This window comes from Belonocnema kinseyi, chromosome 8 (assembly GCF_010883055.1).
Source record: "Belonocnema kinseyi isolate 2016_QV_RU_SX_M_011 chromosome 8, B_treatae_v1, whole genome shotgun sequence".
Taxonomy (NCBI): Eukaryota; Metazoa; Arthropoda; class Insecta; order Hymenoptera; family Cynipidae; genus Belonocnema; species Belonocnema kinseyi.
In genome coordinates, this window is record NC_046664.1 from 99,258,374 (window position 1) to 99,273,536 (window position 15,163).

A 15,163-nucleotide genomic window follows, 5' to 3' on the forward strand; every position below is an offset into this window, starting at 1 on the left:
TTTTTCAATTTCATAGCTTCTATTATAGAGACGGTCAATCGTACGCCGATCAATGCGGCAAGCAGTTCTAATCGCGGTATACTATGTCTCGCCTCATTTTCGCCTCGTATCGGTGCTACTCTCGCCTTGGCTTGTACGAATCTGACGCTCACGCCTGACTTGTGTTCGATCCGTATAAACGTAACTGCGGCGTACGCGATTTTGCTGGCATCGCAAAACGTGTGTAAACTGATCTTACTATCCACTTCAACGTCGCCAATTAAACACCGCGGCACCTGAACTTTGTTTAAAAATTGTAACTCATCGAACCATTTTTTAAAACGCTGGCTAATATCTTTTTCGACTTCCTCATCCCACCATAAATCTTTCGACCAAGTCTCCTGCAATAATAGACGCGGAGCCAGTGCAACGGGGCAAACAAAACCTAATGGATCGAAAACCCGGTGTGCCGAGGAAAACATAATCCGTTTCGTCACTCGGTCTACAGTCATGTTTTCAAAACGCGACGTATTAATGCACAGAAAATCGTGTTGCTTATCCCAAATTATACCCGAAACTCCCACTTCGTTATTCTCGGTAAAATCACAAGTGTACTCCCAACCGCGTAAATCAAATTTTGCTAACTCCATCGCTCTTTTTGCTTCAGCTATAAAACTGTTAAGATCATCATAAGAATTTACGCTAGTCACACAATTGTCAACATAAAAACTATCAAGTAACTTAATAATATACTGCTCCGAAAAATCTACGGGTAAATCCTCCTTTATGCTTTTAAGAATCTTTTCTAAATGTAATCGAATTACAGCTGCTAAAATAAAAGGGCTACTACTTATGCCAAAAACAACTCTACAATGTCGGAAAATCACCCTATTCCCGAATTTGCCAAACCAAAAGAAACGCAAAAAATCTCTATCTTTCGGATCAACACCGATTTGTAGAAACGCTTTCTTAATATCTGCAATTACGCCAATACTACCTTCTCTATACCTCAATAAAACGTCCGTGATGGTCTCGATGAAGTTGGGGCCTTTCTCTAAACATTCGTTGAGCGCTGGATGCGGGGGCTGCTTGGCTGACGCGTCGAAAACGGGCCTAATTGCCTTAGTGCTATTCACCTTTACAACGTGGCGATGGGGAAGATAGTGCCCAATGGTCTCGGCTGCGTCGTTTGGCACGTACTCGATAATCCCCTCATCTCGCCACTCGTCGAAAACAGCATCATAATCCTCGTACAAACCGTCGACCTTCAATTTTTTCACCAAAGACGAGAGGCGACGCTCGGAAATTGTCTTATTGTCACTCACTCGAGGATGCGCTTCCATCCACGGCAATGGGACTTTATAGCGCCCTTCCTCGTTCACCTTTACACTTTTAAGAAACTCGGTGCACAGGTCTCGCTGCTGCTCTGCCTTTGATTTGCGAGCGAGAGGATCCTTAATCCCCAAAGTGTCGAGGGCCCATAAATCCTCCACATTGCAATTAGTCACGTGCATGGAAATTGCCGAAATTACGGCGTCTTCTTTTTGCTTGCCGGGGACTGATCCCATCACCGTCCATCCTAATAAAGTTTCAAGCGCAACGAGCCCGCACTTCAATTGCACACAACAGCCCGTCAACAATTTTCCGGCAACATTGGCACCAATTAACAACTCGATCGGCTCGTCACTATCACAGTAGTCTGTGAGCTTAATGTTCATCAATGATCTTGATACTTCTTGCGGATCACTGCATTGGTGCTGTCTTCACCGAACAGCAAATGACGCATACGTTGCTCGCCCGTTGCTTTGTATCCCATTTCGGCAGCCGCCGCCTTAGAAAGATACGATCTTTGCGAGCCTGAATCAATGAGCGCGCGCACGAGTTTTTCACCGTTCGGCCCACTTAAACGCACAATCAACATTTGTAGAAAAACTGACGTACTTTCGGAAAAATTGGCTAAACTACATTATTTTCTTACAGTTTCTGACGGATTCGGATGATTCTTCTTTGAACTGAAATTGTCACCTTTGTCCTCGCGGCACATCAAAGTCACGTGTTTGCGCCCGCACTGATCACATTTTATATTAACACGGCAATCGTTGTATCCGTGACCAGTAAACAAGCACTTGAAACAAGCGCGCCTGCGCTTCACACACTTTTGCTTCTCATTGTAGGGCATACTACGAACTTTCGGACAATTGACACTTTTATGTTCCTTCGACTCGCAAAACACGCACGCATGTGTCTTACTTCCTGCCGCGAATAACCCCATGGTACTGGGCACGTTATCGCTCTGCGAATTTCTTCGATTTCTCTTTTGCTGCACATTGACCTTGTTCTGTGGCCCAAATCGAAGCCTTGCACTGCCATAGAGATGCGCAACTCATTTTGCACTTCGCCGTCAAGAAACTTGATTAGCCGCGACAATCGATCTTTGGGGCGACTCGGGCGTCAAAACATCACTCTGATTTACACCAACGGTACTGCGTTGCCAAACGGGCAAAAGCTCTTCAGGCAGAGATAACTCTACTAGCGGCAATAACATCGCCGCACACTTATCTGTCGTAACGCCGAAGGTATCCAACGCCCTTAGGTGCGACTCGAGTTTATCGTACAGCGTCGACAATGGCTCCGCGGCTTCATGACTTCAAGCGCCTAATTCATCTCTCTGTTTTTTCTTTATGGCACTCTGCAAAACTAACTGCAATAATTCGCGCACGTAAACTTCAATTTGCAAGTCATCGCGCCCGAAACGACCCTTTAAATTCGCGATCACTTTATCGTAGTTCTCGGCCGTCGGGGGATAACCCTTCACTAGTTTATCAGCGCCTGAATCGGTCACCATGGATTGTAGCAAATAACGATACTTGTCTTCTTTGTCGATGCGCTTGTCCTCGTGAATTTTCTTGAACAAGTTCCAAAAACCAAGCCACTCTTTTAATTCACCGCTGAAAGGCACTAGTTCAATGTTCGGCAATTTGAACGTCGTTGAAGCTTCACTTTGAATTGCAGCACTGTTATTCACTCTATTGTTTAAACTGGTAGACAAATGGCTATTGGCAGGCGCTTTCAAGGCATCCACTTTATATTTCGTATGGAAAAACTTGCGCTTGTAAACATCTGCTTCATCCGTCTCCTGCTCAATCTGCTCGTTGGTCGTATCGTTGTCAGCATACATAGCGTCATAAATTTCACTCATAGTCACGTTCAAAATGTCTATTTTTTCTTTAAAAATCGAGACCGCACTAGTAACCCGCGATTAACACAATACACAAAAACAGTTGGTCCTGTCACGGTCGCTAGATAAAATCTCAGCCGCAAAAAACTATATGGGTTAGTAGTTGACTCAAAATGAAATAGCAGGAAACGGAGACATTCATTTCACAAAAAAGTGTAGAATAAAACTTGAAATTTATTTTCAGAAAAATCATTCGAGAGCGAACTGTGCTCGGCGAGCTACACAAGACAACTGCCCTTTTGGCAAACTTAACTATACCCCTTGAATCCAGTCATACACACCCCCACTGTCGGACAACCCCTAGTTTGGCTCGCAGGCGCATTTTGTATTGCACTACGCTACTCTATTAATCCTTAGCGTGCCGCAAGGGGCACGCACAATTTTATTACTCTTAATGAGTGGAAAACCTTCCTCGGTGAAAACTCAGAAAAGAGAAAAAAACTTACTTTCTAAACGCCTGTGCGCCTTCTGCGAAAGACAACAAAGCAGGCCTGTACAGCCTTTTAAGTCGACCTTTAGGGCCTCTTAAGAATATCTTTAGAGCCACGACAGCATACCCACAGAGCCTTCAGTTCTGGTTAAAAGGACTCCCAAGACTCTATACATATTTTGTTTTCCTAAATTGTTAAAAAAAATTCATTGTCATTATGTTTTGCAACTTCTCCCCAGCAGGCCTCTAGAGCCGCCTGATCAGAGCACTTGGGCCTTATAAAAAGGGTTACAAAAACTTTCGTGCAGGATTTTAGTGTTATTCTGTACTTATTTTGTTGCCCTAAAACTGTTGAAAGTTTTGTCCGCCATTATGTTTTGCGACTTCTCGTGAAAAGGGCCCTGTATTCTCCTAGAAAGGCGTACAGTGTCTACCGTGCAGTCATACAGAACATTCAGAGCAGGCATTTAGACCTGTCCTCTACTTATTTCGTCTTTCCAAACTGTTAAAAGTTTTATCCGCCATTATTTTTTGCGACGTTACATAAAAGGCCCCTATGTCCTTCTGAAAAGTCCTTCAGAGCCTCCCATGTAGTCCTACAGAGCATTCGGAGCAGGCCTCTAAGGCCTTGTAAAAGGGTTCCAGAAGCTCCATTGCAGACCTCCTGAGTCTTTAGTGTAGGCATTTAGAGTTGCTCTCTACTTATTTCGTTTTCCCAAACTGTTGAAAGTTTTATCCGCCATTCTTTTTTGCGACATTTCGTAAAAAGGCCCCTATGTGTTTCTAAAAAGGCCTTCAGAGTCTCCCATGCAGTTAAATAGAGCATTCAGATCATGCCTCTAAGGCCTTATAAAAATTACTAAGGAACCTCCCGAACTCGAAAGCCGCCCGAGCAACCTTTATAGTTCCTGATTTTTTTTCAACTGTTGAAATTTTTATCCGCCATTATGTTTTGCGACGGCTCGTGAAAAGGCCCCTATGCCCAGCTGAGAAAGCCTCCCGAGCAGTCTACAGTACTTTCGGAGAAGGATTCTAAAGCCTTGTAAAAAGTGCTCCAGAACCTCCCGTGCAGACCTCTAGAGCCTTCCCGAGCAGGCATTTAGAATTCTGTATTTACTTGTTGTCATAAACTGTGGAAGCTTTCATCCGCCATTTTGTTTTGCGATACTAATTAACTTGTTATATTTAATTATAAATTTACAATTAAGTTCTGTCAAGAATAAATAAAGTAAGTTTATAAGTGTATAGGTTCGTAAATAGCTATATAATTATTTTAAATAAATATTAATTTTGAGCATTTCAGAGAACTTTTGGTCATGGGGGCTAAAGCCGTTCTTTTCTATCCGTGTACCCGCCCTGGAACCTGAGGAAGACCTCTGAACGTCTCCACGGTCCTTATCAGGGCTACCACCACGTCCGCCGAACTTCAACCATCCTATGAGGATTATCCTCGTTGCCAGCACCACGCCAAGGGCTGGTTACGATCAACGATTTATGTAAGTGGCAGTGAACTTCTGTATTGTTTCTTAACTATGATTTTTTCATTTTGGTCTACTTTCTCTTGGTATTTCAACTCCCATTTTCCGTCTTCGGTATTACTTTCGTAATAGCTGGCCCGTAATAACTCTCATTCTTGAACTGTTTTTGCTCTATTTCTGCATGCTCTCTAGTCCATCTATCAATGATATAACATTGAAATACCCACATACATACGTTTTAAATTTATTTTCTAATATTGTTTGCGATAATGTGTCTATATCTTAGAATGTAATGGCAATTTATATTTACTGCCCAGTCCGTTGTCACTTCATGGGAGACATGTAGAGAAAAAGGAGGACGAGAGTTGACCGTGACCAGCAGATGAAGTGACGGCTCTATTTTCCTATAGGGCCAATTTTTTTCATCGCATTTATTTTCCAATCTTAACACTACTTTCTCATTTACAGTCCAACTCCGATAAATTTCCAACTTCGGGGCTGTAGGGGCGAAAATTTCCAGGAATTGCGGACTTATCGGATGCCCTCTCTAGTAAGACGATGTTAGGTACGCGCATGCGTAAATCATGGGCGCAAATAATGAGCAAAATAGTACACGTAGTGGGGGAACCCTAATTAGTGTGCGTGCCGTACGTGTGATGACGTTCTAAGGGGAGTCTACACTTATCGGATGGCAAGTTATCGGAGTTGGAATGCATTTTTCCTTATTAAATGCTAAAACTAATTAACGTTATTCTTCCGGAAAAACAAAGAAAAGCGCAGTAGAACTATTAAAAAAGATCACTTTTTTCATATGATTGATTTTTATTTGATATTTTTGTTTAATTACCTCCTGTGCAGGCCTCAAGAGCCTTACAAGCTAGCCTCTTAGGCTCCTGAAAACACACCTGGAGCCTCCTGAATAGGAATTTAGATTTGTTTTTAACTTACTTTGTTGTCCTAAGTTGTTGGCAGTTTTTTCCGTCAATTATCTTTTGCGACGGCAACTCATTCATTATATTTAATAATTAAATTGTTTTGCCATATGAGTTAAATTATCATAATTAATAGTAAAATAGGTCACTTCTTTCCTATAATTGGTGACAGCCAGTTGGTGCTTTGCTCAGAATACATGAAGTAAAAGCGTCCTAAAATTTGTTTATGGCAACAGGTGGCGCCATAATCGCAGAAAATATTATTGCATTACATTGCGCATGAAAATATTGCGCAGGAAAAGCGTAAAAACTTAATTTTCTATGATTGAAAATTACACAGGTTACCAAATATCGGTCAGTTTTTGGCCCGTTTCCCGCCATTAGGTCAGATATTGTAGATTTCTTATGTTAGTAACATTGCTATTCCAGTATTTGATCAAGCTGGCATTGAAAATTTTTCTAAGTAAAAATTAAAGAGGGAACTTTTGACGGAGCGCAAAGTAAAAACAGAAGCAGCTGTATCGGCATCATTCAGGACAGCCGTTCGAAACTTCTTGAGTAAAAGAAAAAGTGACGATTACAGATGAATTGCCGCGGATCATATGAAAAATTGATGTAAAATGGGCATTCGAATGTCGTTAGAAATCTATTTTCTATATTTCGATTCAGATTTCTTTCTTGGCAACTTGGGTGATAAGAGCGACGAGCAAGGAGAGCGGCTACACCAAGATTTACAGATAATTTAGGAAAACTACCAAGTTTTTTGGACTGAGTGAATGCTCAGCGATTATTTTTGGTCTTTAATGCATGAAATGGGCCCGAATCAATACAAATGTCTCAGTTTTTCTGCACTTTGTTTTTCATTGTTGGTGTTTATTAAAATAAAATGACAATTTATGTTAAAAAATGGGTGAATCGCTTATAAACCTGGCCTTATAGCCAAAAAGCGGACACCGGATTCGTAATCAGCGCCGAAAAATACCTTAAAACCCCCTTTTGCCTGTTCGGGTCCAAACCCGTGAAAACCTGTGCTATTTGATAAAATTTCCTTTTACGAGATATTCTTCTAAAAAGTTTTTAATGCTTTTCAAAGTAATACTTTCTATCAAAAAAGGTCAAATGCTCGAGTTTTGGAAGAAAATTCGCTTCAATTTATGGCGGGAAGTTCAAGTAAAAATATTGATATTGATTGTTTTTATTAAAATTAAATATTGTTTTAATATTGTAACATTACTATTACTTAATAAGAATTACAATTTTTTTAATACGTTTTTTGTGAAACGTTGGTAATGCAAATTTATTTATTTATGTTTTTTATTTTATTGTAATTTGATGGTCATAAAAATAAAAAAGACGAACGAAAGGAAAAAAGAGAAGGAAGGGGATGTGGTTGGCTGCCTTGTCATTTTTCTTTCCTCTTTATTATTTTTTTCCGAAAATTTTATTTTATTTATTTATAAATTATTATTATTATTATAAATTTTGATTTAGCTGACTTGGACTGGAGGTCATTTCTAGGATATTATGTTTTTTAATCAGATAAGAGTTAAACATGATCCTGAGGTGTTCAGAAAGGTGCAATTATGGTGTGATATCAATAAGAAATTAAGAGGCAGTATTCTCCAAACAAGATTTTTGATTGAATGTAGAAGAAACGATGTTTTACCTAAAAAATTTTTTTTTCTGGATAACAAATTTCGAGATTTTTCTTTTCACAGTAATTTTTCTAATAGAAAAATTTGAACACACTTTAAACAATTTTAAATTTTCACTACTAAATTTATTTATCAAAGATTTTTCAAATCATGTTAATTTTTTAAAGTCAAGAATTTTAAGAATAAGAAGTGAATTAGAAGTTTCTTTGCAACAAAATGAAATTATTAATCTTTTAAAGCATCAGCTTCTCTTCAATAAAAGATTTTTAAGCAGCGATGAAAAACATGATAACAAACTTTCAAATTTAATTCATCAGCAAACTAGTGTTCAAGAACAAAGTTTAAATTTACATAGGATTTATGAAGAAGGAGGTAAAGTTCCTTGCTTTGTTAATTTGACAGATATTCAAATTCCTGATTCAGTCACAGATATTCTCAGATTAGGTCAATGTTTTAGTAACCGTGTAATAAAAACTAAGGCAAAAAAAATGATAGAAATAGTAAAAGATGTTGAATCAAATATACACAAAATTCCTATTTTGGATCAGCAGGATTTCCGAAGCAAGGTTTTACACTTGTCAAAGAGCTTCATTGAGAAAAATAGTTCGCATATCAGTTATATTGATCGTAGAATTTCTAAAGGTTTCATGATGACGAAAGAGTTTCTTAGAAGCAACCCTGATGTGGTTTGCATGAATGCTGATAAAGGCATTATTACTGTTTGCATGAAAAAATCGAATTATATCAGGGAAGTGGAGAATTTGCTTTCTGATAATGATAATTTTGAATTATTGCATGAAAATCTGTTTAAAAAATTTAAAAGAGACACTTTTAAGATTCTTGACAATTGGAGAAAGAAAGGACTTCTGGGAAAGGATATAAGATGGACTGATATTAACACTGAAGACACAGTTCTTGCAAGATGTTATGGGTTGAGAAAGATTCACAAAGATGGCTATCCCTTAAGAATAGTTATTTCAACTATTAATACTCCCACCAAATTTTTAGAACAAAATTTTAATTTGATTTTCAAGGACTCTATCACAACTTCTAAATACAATGTCAAAAATAGCTGGGAATTTCAACAAAGTATCATTCAAAAATGGATTTCGGATGACCATGTAATGATTTCTTTGGATGTTATTTCAATGTTTCCGAGTATACCCCTTGAATTAGTTAAAAAGGCAATTTTAAATAGATGGACTAATATAAAAACCCGTACTCATTTATGTCAAAAAGATTTTATTGAAGGGATAGTTTTTATTATGGAGTCAACTTATTTTAAATTTAATGGATCTTTCTATAGACAGAAATCTGGTACTCCCATAGGTCTGGAAAAGTTACAGATTGTCATTGATACTTTTAACAGTTTTCATCCAAAACTTCAATTCACTCATGAAATAGAACAGGATTATAAAATCGGTTTTTTGGACATAGAAGTAATTAAGGGTTGGAATGGTAATATTATTACCAATTGGTACAGAAAAAGTACATATTCAGGTATAATTTTAAATTTTCTTTCTGCTCATCCCTTTCAAAACAAAATTGCAGTAATTAAAAACTTAGTTGACAGAGCTCTAGGTTTGTCCCATTTTTCATTACACACAGGAAATTTGAATATTGTTAGGAATATCCTTTTTCTGAATCATAATCCACAAAAGTTAATTGAGAAACATATTGCAATTAGAGTTCAACAAATTAAAAACAAAGAGAGTAATAATTTGATTTCAGATAATCAGAAAGAGTTAAAGGAATATAGTTTGTTTAATACCTTTGTTCTTCCATTTTTTGGTCAAATTTCTAAAACTATTGAACTCATGTTAAAATAATTTTCAATTCATACTATTTTTCGCATTCCATTTAAAATGAATTCAGTGATAAATTTTTGCAAGGATCCTTTGGATAATTTTGAAAAGGGTGGTGTTGTCTATAAGATCACTTGCAGGATCTGTGGGATGAATTACGTGGGACAAAATGGCAGACTTCTTAATACTAGGATAGAGGAGCACAAAAGTGATGTTCATTTGGGACGCTGCTATAAAAGTGTTCTTGCCCGACATACAAAGGCATTTGTTGATGTTGACCATGAGTTTGACTGCGATAATGTTCAAATTTGGCATTGTGAAAGTAATGAGAGAAAGAGGGAATTCATGGAAATGCTTTATATTAAAAAACAAAAAAGTTATCTATTAATTTAAAAACCTATTTGGATGGGTAGAACAAAAGTTATGCTAATATGATTAATTACATATAACGTAGCTGTTTCATGAATTCTGTTTTTCTTTTACTTTCTCTATTTCTGATGTAATTGTGACAGATTTTTATATTGTGTTTACAACAGATTGGCCTACTGACCCTCATTCGATTTTCAGGTATCAAAGAGAGAGCACCTGTTCGTGGGTGCTGTCAATTTCTACCACTTAAAATTTTCTTGCCTTGATAAGGGTACTGTACGAGTACCGAAACGTTGGTAATGTAAATTTATTTATGTTTTTTATTTTTATTTTATTGTAATTTGATGGTCATAAAAATAAAAAAGACAAAAGAAAAAAGAGAAGGAAGGGGATGTGGTTGGCTGCCTTCTCATTTTTCTTTTCTCTTGTTTATTTTTTTCCGAAAATTTTATTTCATTTATTTATGTTTTTTTTTTCAGATTACAATAGAGTTTTTTTGGTTTTCGTTTATTCGTTGTGGTCCAAATTTGGTCGTTGGATTCTTGTTTTGTTTAGCAGGATTTTGCATACAATTTTTTGTTAAAACATTTGATTTATATTAGGAAAAAAATACAAAAAATTAAATCTCTAATTGCGTGTGGGCTATAGAACTATACAACTTTAATAGTAACTGATTTTTAGTCGATATGTAATTATTTATCTGATTCTCGTACTGTTTGTTTCGTAATTGAATCCAATATTTTAAAATTTTTACTAAATTTAAACTAAAGTATTAATAAATAATAATAATATGAGAATATACCCAACTCTCGAATTCTGTCCCCACATTCTCGGCCTTCCTAAAACTGGTGGTCCACGTAATTTCTCAGCATACAGGGTGGGAAACGGTTGCGACTCTAGCCTCAGAAGGACCGCAGTGCGCGAGTACTCCATATAGTATATTGCGCAATATTATGCATTCCAATTGAAAAGGTTTCAGGTGACCTTGACTGTTTACGTATCGATTCCCCCTAATTGTGGCAGGCAACCTCCGACACTGGACTGAAAGCGAGAGTTTGGTGTGTGGTGCCATAATATTTTGATCAAATAATGATAAATGTCAACATGATTGTTTAAAAGGAAATAAAAGAATATCGATTTGAATTTCCCACCAAATAAATACGCCTATTTACGTCCATAACTCGAGCATTAAACCTTCTTTTGGCAATAATTATTGCTTAAAAAATATTTCAAATTTTCTAGATTAACGTCTAGTTTTAAAAAATAATGATATAATAGTTTTTATTCTAAGGGATTGAATTTTTAGGTTTCTTTTCATGTATTTTATTGAATATAGGGATCGTAAACAATACCTAATATTTTGTACTTTCTTACGAAGGCTCTGTCCAATTTCTGTCAGTCAGTCTAGTCAGAACCGTTGATCCACCGGAGGTTCTGCCCGATTCCGTTCAGTTCAGTCCAGTTTTCACCCTGTCGTCGTGAAGTTCAGATCAATCAAAATTCTGTTTCCGTCGGTGGCTCTGTCCTATCAGTAGTAAAATTCTATTGCTGTCAGTTTTTAATTTGTATTTAATGGAATATGTGTAATTAAAATTGTGGCAATATTTACCCATCAATGGTAAGAGTGTAACTAAAATTGTGAAAGTAATTGCCGCTCAATTGTAAAAGTGTAGATGAATTTCTGTCACCGTCAAATATTGAATTGTGAAAATTAACCACAATGTCCACAATCGCCACCCTAGAATCACTTCACAGATGCTGGGAGAAGTCAGGCAGGCTCATCTAGTATTTGGAAGGCATAATCAACACAATTAGTCAACATAAGGGCCCAATTGATAAATCTTTGAAAAATCTATTGCCATCCTTACACAAAAATCTTCAGGTAGCCAGATCCTTTTACCATATGATACAAGTAATCTTATGGTAAATTGAGCACGAGGTATCACAAAAATAAAAGCAAACTAAGTATAATTGCTATTTAGTTTCACCCTTTTTTCTTTTATCAACTACAGTGTTTTCGGTATCTTATGTACTTTTCTCCGAAAAGTCTCTACCTTCTTTGACTTGGGTGCATTTTTGACAGAAACAGGGTGATGGCTGAAGAGGCGCCATGGATTAGCGAAAAACTGTTGAATCTCCCTCATCTATCTCTTCCTCTTTTGTATTCTTTTCCTTGCATCAGAGAACACCCTTAATTTGTCAACAATAATTTATACTTCAGATCACCCACTAGATAATGATTATGGAATACTACTAGTTAATAAAAAAGTGGTGGGGTTAATGCAATATAAAAATAATGTTAAAATAATTACTGAATTTATAGGATAATTTAAAACACTATATACTTATACAATTTATCTAAAAATAGAGAGAAAATACGTGCTAAAGTAGTAAAAGCATGTACTTTAAAAACAATTGATTTTGATGATTTTAAAAATACTCTTTTAAATTTTTAAAACTAATGAGCAACAATTAATTCGAGCTAAAAAGCACGAACTTTATATTATAAACCAGCATAAAATAGTACAAAGTTGGCATGATAACAAGAGAATGATTATGCCTAGCACTACAGGCACTGCACCATGGGATTATATACAACAAAATTTAATTTCTGAGAATATGTTTTCTTCTGAGGTTGAGATTGCAAAAAATATGTAAAGTCTCTAGAATATTCTTTCACAGTACATAGCTTTTTTACTTTTAGCTCTCTCCTTCTTCTAAACAAGATGTCTCATTTCAATAAATATCTTCACCATGCTCATGATTGATGATCACTTTATTTTTCTTTCTCTTTTCAACCCATGAGCGTTTTCCCTTGTCTGTACATTCTTTAAGGCTCTAATATAAAAAGACCTAGACTCATGAAAGTTTCATTTTCATTTCTTTTGTGCAGAAGTAAAGAAGAAGGTCAGTCCTCCAATTCGTCTACTTGCTTGCAAGAATCCTCACTTTTCCATCAAAAGCTGTACTCAACAATTAAGTCGATTTCAAAAAAATGAGGTTAACCTTTCATTTTATATTCATATATTTTTATTTGAATTTTTTTTATTATCGATTTGATTATAATTAATAATGAATTTTAATTTCAAATTAAATATATTTAAGAAAATAGTAATATGATTGCATCTTCATTTGAGAGCGTTCACATATGAAGTCACGCTTTATTTCAAGAACCCCCCTCCCCCGTGTCCCTTGTCACGTTGAGTCACGAATTAACGAGAACCCATTTATAATATTATGTCACGTTCTTTCGAGCCCCCTCCATTTCACATTAAAAAAATGTATAAAATACTTTTCGAAATCTTCTCTAATATGGGAATCAAAGGTTACATGAACATTATCAAAAATATAAATCTGATTATTAACACTTTTTTATTCTTCTCAAAGAAGATATCAAACAGCTAGGATATACGAGTAGATGGATCTAATATTTTTCAGGTTGTGATTTGAAAACAAGAAAACCCTCCGTGACATCATGTACATAATATGACAAGAACCCCCCCCCCCTGACCCTCGCGGCGTGAAATCATAAGTGAACGCTCCCTTTTTTAGAATTTTATTTTTTTAATTTTGGTTTGTTTTGAATTTTTCTTTTCTGAACCGATTTGTTTAGTTTGAAAATTTGGTTTTTAAAAAATTTAATTTAGTTTATATTGAAATTTTTTATTTGTTTCAGATCTTTATTAGAAAGAAATGCCTGAATACTCGCACATCATGCCGGACATTGTAGCCCTAATTAATTGGGAACTAGGGGACCTTACAATCAGCGAACTAAGAAAAGTGATACTGCCATCGATCGCCATAAAGAGTACAAACTGATGATGGATGAAACAGATGCAGATGCTACAGTTATTGCGGCTTTCGTGGACTCGAAACCAAGTTAATTACGGAAGATGACTAATATTTCTTCAAAAAACTGAATTCCACAATTGAATTGGCGGTAAGTATTTTGAGTAAAAGTAGTTTTTAAAATTAATCTGAATATTTTTTATTGTTAAAAATCAAATAAATGGTGCTTAGAAGTTTAAAAAAAATCTTTTTACTTTTTTAAAAAGTCTTTAAAATGAAATGTAACTTTCTTATTTCAATTTTTTTATAATGAAATAATTATCCATTTTTTATATATTTTTTTGTTTCAGAGCAACCTAGACGAGTATACACACTTAATCTTTGACACCCGAGTGCTAACAGAACAGGTCTTTGATCTCGAAGAAAGCACAGCATATATGCAAGAATTAAAGATTTCTGGGAGATTGGAACCAATATGTTTACCAACAGCGTTAGTGACTTGTTCAAAAAAGTAAGCAATCCAATAACGTCAACCTGAAGTTTACAGTGTTGTGTTTTTTGGAAAAAGTGTTAGTGTTTACTAAAAAAAGCATTTTGCATTTTCCATGATTACATTGTTGTAGTTATTTTTATATCCAAAAAAACCTGAAGTGTTAAAATATTTTGATTAAAAAATGTGAAAAACAGCCACAAAAATTTTTATTGCTAAATGACAAAAATTTCAAATGTATGATAAATATAACAAAAACAAGTAACACTTATTTTTTATAACAGAAACTGGCTTTTCTAATGGTATTGATGTTGTTACAGTCCAAACATGGTTTGACGTAAAAGCTTCTTGGAATAGTATGATCTTTTTCAATATGTTTTAAAAGTTAAATTTTTTCAATCTGATAGTCTAACGTTTGGCAATAACCATTCTATTTGGTTAATTTCGATTTTATACTGCTCATTGCAAGCTATTTGTAAGACAGCATTTGCCCCATTTTTCGATCTTGTTCAAATACGTTCATGTTTAGAATCAACTATAATCTTTGGATAATCTTCTGTTTAACAGAATATCATGCTGAGAGGCATGCAGACATCAACATTTATTTATATTTACTTCCAGCCAACCCGAATCGTCTAGGTAGCGCCATTGACCAAAATTCCAAGATATATACAATAATTTTTCATAAGACTGTTTAGATCAGACATGCCCAGCTAGGGGAAATTCCCGCCAGGAACACATGTTCAGCGTTTACTACTATTTCGCCTGGAGAGCGAGGGTGGTGGTAGACGCGTACTTCATGCTCACCTCTCCGACCCAAGCAGCGCCGCCGATACGAATTATCTGCCAGGGTGCTTGGGGCGACTAACTTTTCAATATAAATTTGCAATAGTGACTAGAGTTTTAATTTATTTATTTAAGTATGTTTACATTTATTTTCAATTAATCTAATTCACAGGAGAATTGTGTAAATTATTTATTTATGTTACATTATTTAA

General features: G+C 35.8%; 1 long non-coding RNA gene across 8 annotated transcripts in view; it reads left to right on the forward strand.

The window, feature by feature from the left end:
* Positions 1–14,284, forward strand: part of LOC117178013 — an 88,569-nt gene extending 74,285 nt beyond the window's left edge. For all 8 annotated transcript variants that reach the window (XR_004467787.1, XR_004467782.1, XR_004467785.1 and 5 more), the window contains 4 exons: positions 4,951–5,143; positions 12,780–12,886; positions 13,563–13,826; positions 14,026–14,284. This is a non-coding gene — a long non-coding RNA (uncharacterized LOC117178013). The remainder of the gene's footprint in view (positions 1–4,950; positions 5,144–12,779; positions 12,887–13,562; positions 13,827–14,025) is intronic.
* The last annotated feature ends 879 nt before the right edge of the window (positions 14,285–15,163 follow it).